We start from the raw sequence: 19,314 nt of genomic DNA, 5'->3' as shown, positions 1-19,314 counted from the left end.
CAATTGTACCATTCCAGAGTCATGGAGGAGTGCAGTCGTGGTGCCCATATTCAAAAAAGGACAAAGATCGCAGCCATAGAACTACAGCCCGATTGCACTCTTCGATGTAGTCGGTAAAAGGTTTGCCACACAGCTTCAACATCATCTGACAGCATGGAAAACATCTTCGTGTACACATGACCCAACGCAAACTGGGTTTGTTAAAGTTGTGGGCTGTGGGCTGAATTTGCTCATAATTTGACAGTGTGAACCGAGAATTGCTGTTGACAACATTGATAAAATGAAGTTGTCCAGTAAGTCGGATCGGAGCGCTTAAAGAACTGCACTCAGGAACAGAAATAAAAATTCAGCTTGATTGTGCTGGAACACTGTCTGCCCCTATTAAGATGGTTAGAGGTCTCAAACTGGGCTGCCCGTTGGCTTCCATATTGTTCAACTTGTTCATATCAGATGTCGGCACAACTCTGGGTAAAGTGGTTGCATTCCCTCCTAAAATCAATGGGAACCACCTTGTCTGGATGCTATATGCGGACGATCCGCTTCTGTTGGAAGCTACCCCTATTGGCCTGCAATGAAAACTGTCTGCGCTGGAAAAGTATGTTGATGTAAATGATCTCAAGATAATTCCTTCAGAATCTGAGATCTTAATCCTCCAAAACCTAGGAGGAAAAAAAAGAACATCCAAAAAGAAGACTCAGTGGTATTTGGGAAAAGAACCCCTAAAATGCGTGAACCAAATGCAGTATCTTGATATGTGGATCAACAGCAGCATAATGACGCCCCCTGGGCGAAAAAGTGGAAAGCAAAATGTAAACAACTATCAGCCCAAGGCTTGGTAATAAACATGAAATAAGGTCGTCGACTTTTACAAGCAGAAAGTCGTGCCAGCCTTGATCCATGGAGCTGAATGTGCATTGGGTGTCTCGCCTTCACTATGGGCACTTTTCAAAAATACATTCTGGCGAAGAGTACTGCGGCTTTGCAGGGGGGCCCCAGCTACGTGCATTCGATATGAGCTGGGCTCACATCCATAAATGCGAGAGTCGCATGGAACATGTTGTCGATCTACAGAAAAATCACAGCTGAAGAACGGCCACCACAATTCGATATTCTTCATAATCCAAGAGACCGCTTGAATGAAACAATTCTATGGCAATGGGCTGATTCTTGTGAACATCTTATTGTGGAGCTCAATACCGACAATACCACACTGCAGGTAAACCCAAATTCAGTTTGGGCTAAACTGCCCCTTTTGTGGTGGAACCAAGTCTGATTTGCATATGGTCTTTCCCCTTCTGAAGTGGCTTGGCAGGCTGGAAAACAATGGTCTGGAGGGTTGCCCAGTGCTCTGTCAGTGGTTATGAATGATTTGAAACCTTCCAGCCATCACCTTTCTGTTTTGCTTATTTTGTAAGTAGGCCATTTTTTGTTATATGAGAGGTTTTTGCACCATACTTAACAGACACATACATGATCAGTATATTGTTTTATTAATAGTTCATCACAGTGAAAAATAGTTAAGAAATTGGATCTAGTGAATACATTTTCATCACAGTTGACAATAAACTAAGAAACATAGGTTATAAAGGGGTAGAGGTCACTAAGTGGACATCAATATAAATAGGTGACTCATGTCATATAAACACAACAGACGTCTATTATTTGTGGTCTTTTTCAGATCATCGACATGTTTCGGCCACATCTTTACATTGGACACTATCCCTAGTCTACTTTCGGAAATTAATATACAGGCCTTCTTTAGGACAAAATATTTCTTGCAATTCTCTTCAACTTAATGATTTACCCCATTGGTTGATATTCACAACATCAATGATCTATAAAACAACATAAAAACGTAATTTCCGAAAGGTAGTGGTTCATAAGGATTTCAAACATATTTTTGACAGTGTTATACACGTGACTGTTCCTAAATAGCTAACACAGTACGGGCAGACTTATGCTTGTCTTTCTAAGTTCACCACATTATAATCTGTACATATCCAGTTTAACTACATACAAACATGACTATAAAACGACACCAATCTCTTACTTAGATCTACAAACAGCATGAGAATCATGATTTATTAAGGCCAATTGAATACATTTCTTTAGATAGGATGTCCATGCATGTGGGTACTTACTACATGCTCCATGTCATCGTTGTGGCACGAGGGACACTCTCTTTGACCTACAATACAATCGTGATCTTTATTTATTGATATGACTACTTGTATAACAATCATTCTTTGGCAATTTACTTAGATGGTATTGTAGGTCAAAGAGAGTGTCCCTCGTGCCACAACGATGAAATGGAGCATGTAGTAAGTACTCACATGCATGGACATCCTATCTAAAGAAATGTATTCAATTGAACTTAATAATGTCAATATTGTCATGTGATGCTTTAGAGGACATCTGAGTGGAATGTTCTCATTCTATGGAAAACATACAGTTTGGCAGAGCCGGCTGCATTTTCCTTCTCTTTTTAGCTGACATGGTTGGAGAGGGATTGCAGAAATCAATATCTCTCTGCCACTGGAAGCAGTAACAAGTATTAGCAAAGCCAACAGATTAGGTGTTTGTGTAAGTATGGGGGTGGACAGTTCCCAGGCTCCATATTCTGACTATAAGATGTCAAATGATTGAAAGTTGTATGAATACCATTTTATGGCAGTGTCTGGAAAATTACTATCTACTGCCTTAATTAGAGACACAACTGTGGGCCTTGTCAATGCTTTTTTTTTTTGGTTTTGGTGCTTTTTGGTGGCACAGCCTGCAAAATATCGCCAACACTATTGCTACAGAGGAGAGAGAGAGTGTGTAACGGGGTGCAAGAAAGCTGCCCATGACAACTGGCAATGATGTGGTATAATTTGCTGATGCGCTAGATGTTATCTCTTGTTCCATTACACTAATGCAATCCAAAAGTGCCTTGTTTAACAAATGTTGCAATCAGGAGTACTGTACCATATCACGTGTCCGTGCACGCTCCATGCAGAAATAGGTTGCTGTGTCCTGCAAACAACACGTGGGACACTGAAACCTATTTCTGCATGGATCGTGGACTCACAGTCCAGCTCCTTGTGCTGAGCCCTTCTGTTTGCTTTAATATACTGTCAACCAAAACCCTGCATTTCCCCGTGCTTTGATTGACAACATATTTAAGTAAAACATAAATATCTCGGTGTGCTGGTCCCTGCTCCCTGCTGGCTGCGGCCAATAGGGCACACCTCAAAGGGACCTGGGCCAAAAGCACAATGCTGAAACGGCTGGAGCCCAAAGCGGTGCGTCAAAACCTGGCGTGCCGCACAGACGAAACACAAGCCATCCAGGCACCGGGTTCCTCTTGGAAATATGGTCCATGTGCGAAGTAGCTTACTTTCTAGAAAAGCATGTCTGCCAACCCCCCCTCCGCTCCCTTCGGGGCCACTAACGTGCATCACCACAGATAAGGCAGGCACATGTTACATTCTTCCGGAGAACTGGTGAGTGTGAGAGGGAACAGCAGCATTCCTTGTCGTATCCTGGCCTTAATACCCCCTGACAACAAATCTAAGATTGTTTCCCTTATGTTTTGGACCAGAACTTGGCTGACTTTTGGTGTTATTTTCTCTGCAATTTGTTTTTTCCCAAAAATAAAAGCGTGGACCCAGATTGTTCAAAGTGTGTATTGGAAGACCTGTGTCAAGTGGTGTTGTTCATTGAGCACACAAGGATTGCATGCCCAGGGACGTAATTTCACCAAACTGCCAGGGGTAGCATAAGTGACATTACATGACCATTGACCTCTGATGACATTACAGGAAGTGATATAATTTGCCCCATCACCCACCCGCCTACCCAAGTGACATCACAGGAAGTGACGGCACATGACCTTTTACCCCAAAACAAAACAGGAAGTGGCATCACATAGCATTGTTCCAGTACACTAAGGAAAATATGGCTATATCATCACTGTAATAAGATATACATTTCGTTCAAGAACGGATCACCATATATGCATTAATATGATTGTTGCTTCAACAACCGCAAGGCAATAAAGCACTGTCAACCGGCCGGTGAGAAACTGTTGCTTCTGGAATGGAAAACAGTGTATGAGCAACCGATATAGTGAGAAACACTAAGCTCAATACATGCCAAGAACAAAAAACTTTTAAAACGCTTTTTACAGCCTGTAAATTCAGCTTCTACCCGAAGAGAACACAGAAGTTGATGCTAGATTAGGATGCCCAGTGTTGCCAGGCTTTACCACATACTGACAGCACAAAATGTGATGATTTGATAATGTATGTTGACACTGGATTGCTCACTGGCTTTCATCACAAATACTGGTGTATGATCGATACATTTAAAGTTTAAATCTACCAATTGTTTGCAAGCATAATTTACCAAACAACTGTGATTAACATAATACCATCACTATATGGATTTATAATTCCATAGATCATTTTACTTCATGTATTATGTTTCCTTTTCGGTCATGAACAATGCAGATATCCCCTTTTCCAATGACAACATACTGTGTGGTGTGTCTTGATTTATTTCTCGTTTCACTTGTTTTACTTGTCTGTTCTATTTTATAATCCAATGTTGTTGTGGGTTTATTTGCCTTAATTTACACAATATATATTTTTTCTTTATGTTGCTTAACTGATCAAAACTTAATTTGCACAGCCTTGATAATGACCATTCTGGTTGAAACACGTGTCGGCTGTTCTTGAATAAATAAGACTTTGATTCTCCCAACAGATGTTTCTGTCTCCATCCAACTGGAAATTTGATTACCTATGGACTCACTTGGATATTTTGACTTAACTCTGAACCAAGCGCAAATATAGTCCTGTGACACTTGTTGTGACACTAATGTAGTGACTCTCGTTGCCCAAGACATGCTGTCATAAAGCTATGTGCAGATGCCATGTCGTTGCATACAGTGCTCACCTGTGGATTTAGGGACAATGTCCAATGCCAGTCTCCTCTAGGGCGTGTAACCACCGAGCTAAGTGTTTATATGGTTGCTGTGCAACCTGCAAGCATGCGGTGGGGCACACACTGCTAGTAGTGAGAGGAGCAATACCCATCCAACTGGGCCCTACCAATATTTGCATATAGACTATGTAGATATGTTCCAAAGTTGTAACGGCTACAGGTACATGCTGGAAGATGTATGCCCTTTCTCTCAATGGATCAAAGCCGGTCCATGCAAAATGCCACATGTTCTGCAAAATTCCTCATGCAAGAGGTTTTCCCACGATGGGGTGTGTGCGAATTCCTTCAGTCTGACAATGGGCTGCATTTTGTGAAGGAATTGTTTGAGCACATTGCAATCCTAGTGGGGATTAGGCATAAATTCTCTTCCGCTTATCACCCGCAGGTAAATGGAATCTGTGAGCGCCTCAATGTACTGCTCAAAGAAAGACTACCCATATTAAAGGCAACCTTGAAAAAATATGGCTCCATTGCCTATCCTTAGCCCTCTTTGCATTACGTAATCGGCTAAGACCATCACCTGACTCGTCATGAGCTGGTGATGGGATGCCATATGTGTATACCTCTTGCTCCTATCACTAGAGTGCTAACTGATGCCCATAGTGCCACTGTTATTTTAGGATCTGAGATGCATGAGTATTTGGCAGCGATGATGGCTAGTGTCTTCTTTGTCTCAACTACTTCAAGGCCGGCATGGGAGGTCGAAAGAAGAATTATGATGATGACCAACCGCTCGACACACAGAATCTGCTCCAACCCCTCCGCCCTCTTCACAGTGAACTCTGTTTTTGTAAAGAATTTCACCCGCTCCTGGCATAATCCCAGGTTTGAGGATGCCTTTGTGGTAGAGATATTACTCCCAGCACTGTCAAAGTCTTAAGTACGCAAGTGTGGCTCCACACACAAAATCTGCAATGGCGAGACCCCCTGCCTACAGTGCCAGAAGTTGAAGCTGATGAAGGGGAAGAAAGTAGGGTGCAGACACGTTCCATCACAAGGAGCAGAAAACAAACCACAGAGAATTAATAAAAACACTGTCATTTTTAAACAAGCAAATAAGTCTGCACCAAATGAACTTTTTATGAGCAGAGTTAAAGGAAACATTTTGAAAACAGAAAAACAAACACTAAATGTTACCTCTTAAGATATTATCACATGCAATTATTTTTCATTAGTAGAGGACAGTTACCGCGTGTTCAGAGAAGAGCACCGCTTATTGCTTTATTAGGGAATCCAAAGACACCGTTTATATTTGAAAGGATTTTCATGGCTATAATAATACCGTTTTTCTTGTAGGGATTCATAGTTTGAGAACTGACATGAAAGTATCACACACGAAAATAAATTATGGATAATTTTCATGTTGCTAATTACATGCCTCTGGCATGGAGGCAATGCAATGAGCGTGTACCTTTGAAGCATATGGACTCATCAGTGAAAATGATTGTAGCAATATTTTTTGCCTTCTGTTGTGTCTACCTCTCCTAGCATTACAGAAAGCAGCACTCTATCATGCGCACAAACCAGCACATGTGAATAGGACTGCTATTCCCCTGTTAAACGAAGTAATGACCCGGCCTTTCACTAGTGCCACTAAACCCATGAAAAGACTCAAAAGAAATGCTGATAATGGTTTGATTATTTGCACACCTATATGGCTGATTTGGCCCACGTGACCAATAATATGTGGTATCAGCACTTGACCCATGTGGCAAGAGAGATAACCAGGGAGAGCTGCTATGTATGCTCTATCATGCCAATAAATTATCAGAAACCAGAGCACAGAGCCTAATGCATTGCATCTGTCGCTCTGCACAACTAGGGGCCAGTTTCAAGGAGAATGGGATACTTTGTGATGAAGGTCAAAAAAGACGTTCCCATTTGAGGATAGCTACATAAAGACAAAAGCAATGATAGACAATTATTGGAGCAAAGATAAAATGATACAATATATATTGGACGCTCCAAATAGAAGAAAGGCTAGAATATTATATCAAAAGGAATTGAAATGTCCAAAAAATGTGAGAAGAGAGATAGGGGGAATGCCCGAGTGTGGGGAAAGGCCCCAGCTACTGATATATGTGCATTTATTTACATCAGCGGGTTGGGTTGAAGGAATGATGGGTGCAAAGCACAAGCACTCATGAGAGTCCCAGTAGAATTGGTGCAAACAGAGAATGACGAGTGCCAAAAGGATTGGGTGGAGTATTCCAAGTTGCTCACCTGGGGGTAAAAGAAAGCAAGCCCTGTACATATAATACTCCTCAGGAATGCCTCACTATGCTTCCAGAATAAGATCCCAGTAAAAGATGGAACACATGAGGGATGCAAAGGCATATCGAAAGTACCTGGTATGAAAATTGGTATAGCTGTACTCATGGATCACTACTGTGCTTCTGACTCAAAAGCTTGCATGCAGCTGCCTCCAAATTGGGGAGGAATAAATGCCTTGGTACTACTAAATACACCAGCCCTGGTACTACCTCGGGAAATAAAAATTGGTGGGTTTCCCTAAATGGATGCACACCAGAGAAAGAAAAGATCCCTGAAACTTGAATGGATAAAAAGGAGCAACAATTATATCTCTGAAAAGGTGGAAGAAGCACTTGATCTGATACCATAGGAATATAGACTGTTCAGTAGAACAGAAATGTTCTTTGCTTCTGTCATTTCCTAGATACAAGCAAACACAAATGTCAAGTGGTTGCAAATAACTCATTCGGAATTACCACAGACGATAAACTCAACAGTGAAAGGCTATGATATCATATGATAGTTTATTTATAACGTGCTTAATACCCGAAGGTTTCTAAGTGCAGACCTGAGGATTGAACCTGTGTTGCTCTGTGTCAGCTTTTTTCCTAGGCAAGCAGGTTGCCCCTGAGCTATCCACCCAAGACCGAGAGTTAATGCCTTAAAGGAAGAGCTCAGAGCCGTGAGGCTCATGACTCTTCAAAACAGGTATGTCTTGACCTCATCACAGCTTCGGAAGGTGGCATGTGCACAAGAAATCAGTCTGTCCTTCTGTACCTATGTACCTGCCCACGATGACGAAAATAGGACCCTCACTGAAGATATAATGCTGCTAACAGATCTCCACACGAAAATGGTAGAGGAAGTGAATGAAGTGGATCGAATTTGGCAAAGGTCGAATAACTCAGTGGCAATGCGCTCGCCTTGGAAGCAAGACGACGCAGAGCACCAAAGGTTTGAATCCCAGGTCCGCACTTAGAAGCCTCTTTGGTATTAACAACGTTATGAAAAAACAATTATAATTATAATGAAGATTGGTTTGCTTACCTATTCTCCTTGATTCGCTCCTGGCTAGCCAATGGATTCAATGTATTAATAGATGTATTAGTGCTAGTATTATTTGGCTTCAGTGTCCTAAGAATAGCCATATTGCAATGCTGCAAGATTCCCAAAAAGACAGTGGGCATGAACATAGTGACAATATCGACACTAAGATGGATGAGCAAACATAAACTGATAATACACTTCTGTTGAACCTGAAACAAAGTCCTATTGTTGCCCAAGGCACACAATTCTTCTATCCCTGAGATTTTACGCAATTACGTGGAATGTTGGGTGTTCTGCAAACCAATTGGGGAGTGCTTCCATCTGACCTGAAACGTTGATGAACATATAAAGAACACAGGTGACCTGAGGAGGGTGATGAAGATATGGATCCCTAAAGTACCCTACAGTGGAGAGAGTCCTCGGAGAAGTGTGGTCAAGGAAGTGTTGTCGAGGACTCGACCAGAGGGGGGAAAGTTGAGAGGCAAATGAATGTGTCATTCCTTGCATCGGCCACTCTCCTGTTTCAATGTCATAGAAATGAACAGGTGCACATCATTTATGGCATCTGACTCCTCCAACCACCATACCGCAGATGCAAGAGATGCTACTCATTAAGACAACCCTACCAACCCTACCCTGGAGGTATTCCAGAGGAGCTGAATTTGCAGGCTATGGAAGATATGAACATACTGTAACCAAGACGACGTAAGCAAATGATGTCACTGCTGGAACTGACACACGTAGATGCATTAAACATGAAGCAGATCCACATCCACCATGAAGATACACAAACAATAGGTCAGCCTGCATTTAGAAATGAAGAAATGAAGAATATGCTCGCAGCCAATACATACTAGAAAACATATGCTTCCTATGTACACTTAATGCAAGACACATAAGAATACACATAAAGGCTGCTTAATGCAGAAACGCAATGAGAATGAGTGGCCATTTTTAACAAGATGGATTGTGCAACTATATTCGAGTGAATAGGACACATCAAGAAACCTCAGAGCTGGAGGTGGACCGGATTCTCTGAGTTAGCAGAAAATTCAGACTTGAACAGCCCATACAATAATTGCACAGTTCTTACTGAGTCTGCCATGGAAGGGATGGGTTGGATTGGCACCTAAGAGAACAGACGATAACCGTTCCCAGACGTAAGATACATTTCTCTTAGATTAAGCAAAGAAACAAATAAGACTAGAAGGTCAGATTCCCATTGACGAAGGCTTAATATTCGGTAGAAAGTGACTCGAACATGTTTCTGGTGGTCAGAAGCGGTAAAGACACCTGCAATAATAATATCTAAAATCCTATTAAGTGCTGAGCAGAAAAATCCAAAATGTGGTATCCACACATGTGACCTGCAGGTCAAGAAGAATGGCTATTCACTAGTTTCAGGGATGGGCCAGCTTAGGCCTTTGTTCCCATCAAGTTCTCCATAAATTGGTTCAAAATATATGCCACATCCTGGCTTGGCTCTAAAGAATCAGAGATGGTAACCTAATGGTGAGAAGCAGCACCTTGTTGCCGCTCACCCAGGCTACTATTGTTGTTCATGTGCTGATAGCCTTCCGAATTGCCAAGGCTGAGAAATTCACTGCTAGCCAATCTCTATGCCACAATAACATTGTCCTATAAATGTTGCACCAGCCAATAACAGAGTAGAGATGACATGTATTCACCTGTATGGATTGAGGAGTGGTCCGAAGTGGGACCATCAGATAGGTTATAACCAATGAAAGACTAACACCTATGTATAACATTTGTACACAATTCCCCTAACTAATCCCTCCACCTCGTATGTTTTGTGATGAGAGAGTGATGTCATCAAAGATGCCATTAGTGATGTCATATTTGATGTGCTGAGAGTTTGTCTTAGCAATGCATGGTGGTGGCATGAATCATGGTCGCATAGTTTAGCATAACTGGAAAATGTCTTTGGGTTTTTTTCGATTTACGTCCCTTTAACAGCATTTTTCTTTCAATAAATGACATAGATTTTTATTAGTGCAACTTAACTAGAATATCCCTTTAACAAAGTGTTTTCAGTGAATTTAATAGGTTTTTATTAGTGAAAATGTTCCATGATATTACATCACTGAATATAAGTTATAATTAATTCCTCTTTTAACATATATGAAAGAACTATAAACATCCTTTAACCTCCTTTAACAAACATATTCTTTTCAGCGTGTACTGATGTGTGTTGTTTTCAGCAGTGCATGCTGTTGAATTGCCTAGGGTATGAGGCTCGACCACAACCCCAGCCCCACCAGACCACCCTCGTAATCTGCTGCACCTAGACTGCACCCTAATTAGGTGTCTACTATACCCTTGTAATGTGACCAATGTCCAGTGATCATGGCTTGCAGCCGTAGCCATTTTTCACAATTCATGGGGCATGTGCTTTGGCCATGCCTCATGCCCCAATAAGCAAATCAGAGTAGACATGTGTCCTTGCCGAGGGCCAGGTCCACTGCCCAGCCACCAAGTTTCTACTTCTATTTTGACACTTTGGAAAAAATAAAACACAGGACAGATTTGCAAATGCATGGTTTCAAGTCCTTGCTAATCCTCCTTGTGCAGTTTTCTGCATTCCCTTCTAGCCTTCGGGCTGCAGCTGCAAGTAGATATTATTTTTCACACTCAAACCTAGTCAGCCATGCCGCATGCCGCAATAAGCAAATCAGAGTAGATATGTGTCCTTGCAGAGGGCCAAGTCCACTCTCCAGGCACCAAAGTTATCTCACAATTTTTTTGTACTTACATTTTGAAACTTTGAAAAAATAAAACACAGGACAGATTTGCAAAAGCATACTTTCAGGTCCTCTCTGATGTTCCTTGCGTAAGTTTGCTACAATCTGTTCCAGCACTTCAGGCTGTAGCCACGAGCAGAATATTTGCTCCCAATCAAACGTATTACAATAACAAAAAACCTGACCACATAGCTGGCCCTTTCGGCCATGCTCTGAACAATCTGGACACTGGCCATGGTCACGGGCTATACTTCAGCCACCAAAGGTATATGACTATTTTGTGTGGCACTTTTCAGAAAATAAAACACTAACACATTTGCGAAAACATGCTTTTGGGTCCTTTCCAATGCTCCGCGCACAAGTTTGCTCCAAATCCATCGATGTTTTATTTTTTGAAAAGTGTCAAATTGCAGGTACATAAAATATGATGTAACTTAGCCCTTTGACAAAATTCTGAATACTTTGCACAATCATTCAAGGTTGGGTCTATAATCTGTTGGCATACTTAAGTGTACATTCGTCAAACAGCACCAATTTTATAAGCTATATATGAATCTTGGGACCCCCATCTCATTTTGCCCCTTCTTGACAAAATCCCACCAAACTTTGCAAAAATATTCAATGTTGGGTCTAAAATCTTTTTCCAAATTTGTATGCAAATTCGTCAAATGGAACCAAATTTATAAGCCGTTTGAAAATGTTGGAACCCACACTCTAATTTGGCCCCCTCTTACCAAAACAGCACCAAACGTTGCTAAAGCATTCAAATTGGGTCTAAAATTACACTGCAGAACAGCAGTTTCATTGAATGGTGCCAAAGTTACAAGCCATCCAAAAACTGCTCTTTACCAACCCTATAATGCAGAAATATGCATGGATGTACTCGAACTTTTGTCAAGTTTGCGAACAACTCAGCAATGTCCCTGAACATCGCAGATGTTCGCAGACTTCGGAGAATAAAAACACCAAATGTTTTGCTTTTTCTGGACACATCCCATCCTCATTACTCTTCACCGCCCCAGATAATGTTTCATTAGTTAATTTTTTAATATGCTTTTACAGCCATATCTGCGGACTTCGAGCGCATTTCACGAATCCAATATGGCATCTGTTTCAAAGGTTTTTATGCACCTCACATTTTTTATTGACCAGTCAGCGGGTGCCTGCAAATGTTACGCGGCTCCCTGATTGGCCCAGAGGCATCTGCAGACACCAAACCTGGAAGTGATTCTGCGGACCGGATGCAGATATCACAAATTTGATGGATTTACACCAAATTTGAAAAAGCGCACTTTCAAGACCAGGCCGCCGCTGCTTGTGAATGTTTGATGCAAAACTGTCCAGCGATTTTGACTGAAGGCGTGAGCAAAACATTTTCCAATGTGTGTCTATGCGGATTTATAACGCTTTGGGCCCCCCCCTACAACTTTTCCTCCCACCATTTATGAAACCGCACAACACTTTGCAAAATCATTCAGAGGTGGCCATATACATCTTTAGCAAAGTTTCACGCAAATTCGTCACATCCAATGTATGGCCACTAATGCAGGCCCTGTGATATATATAAAACATCAGTTAGTTTATGTTAACCTAAGACATTTTGGAAGATAAATGACTGAAAGGAAGTGACAGATCAGCCAACACTTTTCAGTGCCTGCTTCGCTTAATTTACATGTTGTGATACCTGTGCTGCTGCCAGAGCTTGCATGACTCTATGGTTGCACGGAACTGTAAGTTATGTTAACAGATCTGTTTCTCTGCATACCTTAACTTTGAAAGACAGCGCAATGACAATCTAAAAAGAATGCCTCACAGGTGAATACACTTCAAATAATTCCTCTGTTGTCCACTTAAAATAGCTCGTCTGTTGTCTTAATCACCTGTAGGATGCTTGTTAGGCATGGTTTCTAGGATACCAAAACAAACAAAATAGTATGCACGTTTTGGAAAATAGCCAACCATGAGTGTTCACGATGGAATGGCAAAGGTGGAAGCACATCGCATGTTTCGCACGGTATGTCGTCCAGGAAGTGAACCTAGAATAATTGCTTTGATGGCAAAAACACATAAAACAGCCTTTCCAGGAACGGAGTTAGAAGTAGTTTTCTAGCGTGGGTATGAGTTTAAGTAATGGAAGACAAACACCAGTGACTGGTCTTCCTATCTTTAAAAGTCATGACCTGGGGAGAGTGCCACCATATACTGCACAGAAGCATATAAAGAACACCTACTGGCACTAGTGTTGGGGGTACTGGCCAATGTTCTCACTAGTCTGAGAACACCAACATTGGAGTAAAAATGTGATGGCTAATATATTTATACCAAAGAGGGTGCAAAAAATGTATTGGAGCTATGCTATCCTCTGGCCGACCATGCCAGCTCGCGACCCTCTTCCCACTGACTCCATACTAACCCTCATTCCCTAACCCCCAATGCAAAGCCCTTACCTGAGTCGTGAATTTCCTATATTCCAGCCCCAACAATTGTTTTACAACTGTACTATCGACACTGAGAGAAACAGTGAAAAGATGCATCCTCACTGACCACCATTAATTTCATTGTACCCCACAGCATGCCGCTTTATGCACCCACCCCTTTCCAAACACCCACCATTCACACTTCTAAAGGTACATTCTCAGGACTATAGCCACCCCTACCCATTACCTGCATACACCGCTGTGCCTACAGCAATATCATGTGAATTGTGCTTTATTGCAGAAGACACATGTGGATCACTGCAGTGCAGGGTTTTGTGACGCGCCAGGAATGGGTGCCATGGCCAAAGAAGGCTGCTAAAAAAAACAGAAGCAAACTAGTGCCTACGAGATATCTCTGCATGATGTGAGATTAAAGTGTTACGAGAAGTACCCAGGATCAAATCCCGAGTAGGAGGGATCACACAGAGTTCCCTTTCCTGACATCCATGAGGGCTGCTCTGGTTACACAAAATAAGTGAATAATGGCAGATTTTCACAAAAAGGAGAGGAATGTTGTACCCTTTTGAGTTCCAGCCATTTCAACCTCTGGTTTATACCTGTCATTCATGGGTGCTGTATGTCCACAGAGTCAGTGATAGGCGTGGGCAGTCTATGAAATAGCCCAGGGGCCTGAGCAATAGGTAAACCACGAGTGTTGCTGCTACTTCTTATAGGCTGGGTTTCAGTGTGGTATTTGGAGGGTTTGCAAAGGTAGCGGGCACCCCTCTCTCGACAGAACAAGGCCTGATAACCTGTTCAGTGGTTATTAACCACTTGAGAGTTCGCTGCCACTGCTTTTACTCACTGTGCCTTTCACAGATGGGAAATATCCATTTGCATATCAGTCTTTGTCCTGCCCAGGGGCAGTCCAGCACCGAAATGCAATGGCAATTCCAACCTGAACGAGAGTACCATCAACAACCCCATACACGTGTTTCACCCTTGTTGGGGATCATCAGTGAGGTGAAGCTGATGCCTCTCTAAGCACAGTGAGAGGGAGACCACGTCTGGTTGCCCCCAGGAGACCTAGGGTTACCAATCCCAGATTCCTTGAAATTTAGTTTGCAAAGGTAGCGGGCGCCCCTCTCTCGACAGAACAAGGCCTGATAACCTGTTCAGTGGTTATTGACCACTTGAGAGTTCGCAGCCACTGCTTTTACTCACTGTGCCTTTCACAGATGGGAAATATCCATTTGCATATCAGTCTTTGTCCTGCCCAGGGGCAGTCCAGCACCGAAATGCAATGGCAATTCCAACCTGAACGAGAGTACCATCAACAACCCCATACACGTGTTTCACCCTTGTTGGGGATCATCAGTGAGGTGAAGCTGATGCCTCTCTAAGCACAGTGAGAGGGAGACCACGTCTGGTTGCCCCCAGGAGACCTAGGGTTACCAATCCCAGATTCCTTGAAATTTAGTTTGCAAAGGTAGCGGGCGCCCCTCTCTCGACAGAACAAGGCCTGATAAGCTGTTCAGTGGTTATTAACCACTTGAGAGTTCGCAGCCACTGCTTTTACTCACTGTGCCTTTCAGAGATGGGAAATATCCATTTGCATATCAGTCTTTGTCCTGCCCAGGGGCAGTCCAGCACCGAAATGCAATGGCAATTCCAACCTGAACGAGAGTACCATCAACAACCCCATACACGTGTTTCACCCTTGTTGGGGATCATCAGTGAGGTGAAGCTGATGCCTCTCTAAGCACAGTGAGAGGGAGACCACGTCTGGTTGCCCCCAGGAGACCCAGGGTTACCAATCCCAGATTCCTTGAAATTTAGTTTGCAAAGGTAGCGGGCGCCCCTCTCTCGACAGAACAAGGCCTGATAACCTGTTCAGTGGTTATTCAGAGAGGAATTGCCATAGCATTTCGGTGCTGGACTGCCCTTGTGGGCGGGACAAAGACTGATATGCAAATGGATATTTCCCATCTGTGAAGGTACAGTGAGCAAAAAGCAATGGCTGCGAACTCTCAATGTGGTTAATAACCACTGAACAGGTTATCATGCCTTGTTCTTTCGAGAGAGGGGCGCCTGCTACCTTTTTTGTATTTATGAAAGGAACTTGGGGTTGGTCACCCTAGGTTACCTGGGGGCAACCAGACGTGGACTCCCTGCTCACTGTGCTTAGAGAGGCTCAGCTTCACCTCACTGATGATGCCCAACAAGGCTGAAACACGTGTATGGGGTTGCTGATGGTACTCTTGTTCAGAGAGGAATTGCCATAGCGTTTCGGTGCTGGACTGCCCTTGTGGGCGGGACAAAGACTGATATGCAAATGGATATTTCCCATCTGTGAGGGTACAGTGAGCAAAAAGCAATGGCTGCGAACTCTCAATGTGGTTAATAACCACTGAACAGGTTATCATGCCTTGTTCTTTCGAGAGAGGGGGGCCTGCTACCTTTTTTGTATTTATGAAAGGAACTTGGGGTTGGTCACCCTAGGTTACCTGGGGGCAACCAGACGTGGACTCCCTGCTCACTGTGCTTAGAGAGGCTCAGCTTCACCTCACTGATGATGCCCAACAAGGCTGAAACACGTGTATGGGGTTGCTGATGGTACTCTTGTTCAGAGAGGAATTGCCATTGCATTTCGGTGCTGGACTGCCCTTGTGGGCGGGACAAAGACTGATATGCAAATGGATATTTCCCATCTGTGAAGGTACAGTGAGCAAAAAGCAATGGCTGCGAACTCTCAATGTGGTTAATAACCACTGAACAGGTTATCATGCCTTGTTCTTTCGAGAGAGGGGCGCCTGCTACCTTTTTTGTATTTATGGAATTTGGAGGGCCCTTCTTCCTGTTCTTGTGAGTCCCTGACGACTCTCTACCCTCACCCACTTGCGAGACTCTAGAGCAGCGGTTTTCAAACTTTTTTGGTCTGCCCCCCGTACAACCCCCATCTGCTCCCATCACAGTCTCTGGGCTCCCTCCTCCGACTCCTAGCCCAGTCCTTGGGCTCTCCCCACCCCACCACAGACCCTGTGCTCTCCCCACCCTGCTCCCAACAATGTCCCTGTGCTCTCCCCCCTGCTCCAACCACTTTGCCATGGCTCCCCCACACCAACACACATTCACACAGCAAGCGCTCTATCATCCACATAAGCACCCATCATCATACACTTGCTCATAACACAGGCATACACGCAGCCATACACATAAATAAATAAAAAATAAATCAACATAAACTTACCTTCTGAAGTTTCCTCCCCAGCTTTCCAGCTCCTGCATCATGAACAGGAGTCGGGAAGCAAAAGCTGCACATGCATGCAGGGGCCTGAGTGTGGGTGCTGAAACGCCTTGCTCCGGCCTGCCCTGTCTGTATGTGCGAGGAGGAACAGGAGCTCCCCATCACACATACATACATGCAGTTCCCCATCCAGCATTTCCAATGAGCTATGGAAGGCTGGCGATGCAAAGTGCCCCAAGCCTTGCATGGCTCATTGAGTATGTGCGGCTGGGGAACTGAACTGTCAAAGGGAAACAATGTTTCCCTTTGACAGTTAAGCCAGCCCAGGAGTGCTCCCTTAGCTGGAAAAAGCAGCGGAGGGAGCGCTCAGTGTTTCAATGGGCTGGCTTCCTGTCTCGTTCATAATGGGTGATGGGGCCACTGGGTCGATGCCCCCTTGCCCATTATGGATGAACCGCACTTGCCCAGGATTCCCTCAGCCCTGATTCTATTTTCCTCCCTAAAAAAACAAAACAATAATGTTTACTTTCAGACTGGGACCTCACAACCCCCCCCCATGAATGCGGCCACGCCCCAAAGTTTGAATACCTTTGCCATAGATACTTCCCCCAGTACTAGAGCTATGAATTTAAATGCTATTTTGAAAACAGAGTAGAGCGCCTCTGCAGGGTCTCACATGGTTGGGGGATACATAATATATGATAAAGGCATAGCGTACTGATTAAACTGGAAAGGTTAAAGCAGAACCATCTCCAGTTCCGGAAGCAGCTCAAGACTTTCCTCTTTGTTTCTGCCTTCCATCTTCCACTTCCCTGCTGATCTCCTGTCTCATAGTGCACTGGTCTATCTGGCTACCCTCTGAATCATCGGGCCAGGCCCCTACCCTCCCAGTTGCACACCTGCACTGCCTCTGGCACCCCTGCACTGGGGCTGTGTCTGCAACCCTGCAGCCCGCCTACCTGCACTTTTCTAACCTTGCTGTCTCCACTTAACCCCCTGCACTGCCACTTTTTGGCTGCACTTCTTTTTATGTCTTCTCCTATGTCTCGCACTTTGCCTCCTCCCCTAACCCTTGCACTTTATTCCCCTACCCTCTCTCCTGAACTTGCGCAATCTGAATGTCACTTGGCCTAGTAAGATCGTTGTCATGTCCTCCCCTGTTCCCCTCCCTTGCTTTGCCGTGCCTTGAAACACTTGTGTATAGATGCGCTATAAATAAAATATCATATCATATCAGTGCAAACCAACACAAATTTACACTTCACTAAAAATATGTAGAACTTCAGATTTGCCTCGCATCATTCAAAATAACAATCTACAAATCTGTGCCAAGCAAGGACTGCAACCAGGAAACATTACCACAATGCTTTTTATTACTTGTCTTTATGTTTTGAAAGCCCAGATGTAAAACCCAAAGTACATTTTTAAGGTTCATATTACTTTCCAAATCCTGTCTGTAAAATAGAACCACAGTCATACTCCCTGCTCACGTCTTTCCTTAAATGTTTGCATAGGTGGAGTGGATTTATCACGTGATGTGTGTATTTTTGAAGTTATCTCTATAAAACATCAATGTTTTATCTTTCTAAAGCCAAACATTCAAGTATATTTATACCAGCCAAAGTAGAAAGGTACGTGGTCAAGTGGCAAGATTTCAGGATGAGTTCGAAGTCTGTCTTCAGTGTTTAACTAAAGTGTGTGGTCATGGGCATATAACTATATCTTATTGTATCTTACGTGCCAAAATAGGGAGATCCTAAAAGGTAGTCTGTTTTGTGAAGTACACTATTCAAACAAACAAGCTTTGAATCTGCATTCCTTTACCCACCTCCCCATATTTCTTGATTCGTTTTTTTGCCCAAAGATCTGCAAGAAATAACACTGCGGAAACTGGCAGTGAATTAACATTATACCGTCTTACACATGGCAACTTCTTGCACTGTAACTTCCCATGATGTCCTCAATTATCAAAGTCTGACACCTCTTAATGTGATATCACCTCCAGTGATGTTAATCCATATGGCAATTAGGGGGACCTGCATTTCTTTTGCTGCCGAAAATCTAGAACTGGCCATACATGTCCGTCATGATTGGTCGCTGCGACCACATCTGAAAAAGACGTGATGAGACGTGATGAGCATCAAAGCCATGGCCCATTTCTCTCTCTCTCTCTCTCTCTCTCTCTCTCTCTCTCTCTCTCTCTCTCTCTCTCTCTCTCTCTCTCACTGACACACACATCTACTTATTAATTTTGTTTATGTTATTCTATTGTAGGATTTGTGCATACATTATGACCCCATAACCCAGCTTTGAGCTCACCATACCATCATCTTTGTGAACCCACGCACTACAATATTCTACTACAATTAGGTAATTGAAAACCAACACTTTTGTGCCTATTAGTTGCCCTTGCATTATTGATAACGTTGTCTGCCAAATTCAGCAATAAATATTATTATCCCTGAGTGTAATACAATTGAACAATTTGTCTCAATGAGAACTGTGTGCCAATTTTAGATGAAAGTGATAAGTTCAAAATCTTTAATTCGAATTGATTTAATAAGCAGACTCACGATATCAAATCTTTTTTGGAACAAAC

The sequence above is a fragment of the Ambystoma mexicanum genome, chromosome 4q (assembly GCF_040938575.1).
Source record: "Ambystoma mexicanum isolate Mex_15411 chromosome 4q, UKY_AmexF1_1, whole genome shotgun sequence".
Taxonomy (NCBI): Eukaryota; Metazoa; Chordata; class Amphibia; order Caudata; family Ambystomatidae; genus Ambystoma; species Ambystoma mexicanum.
Note: the sequence above shows the minus strand (reverse complement) of the source record.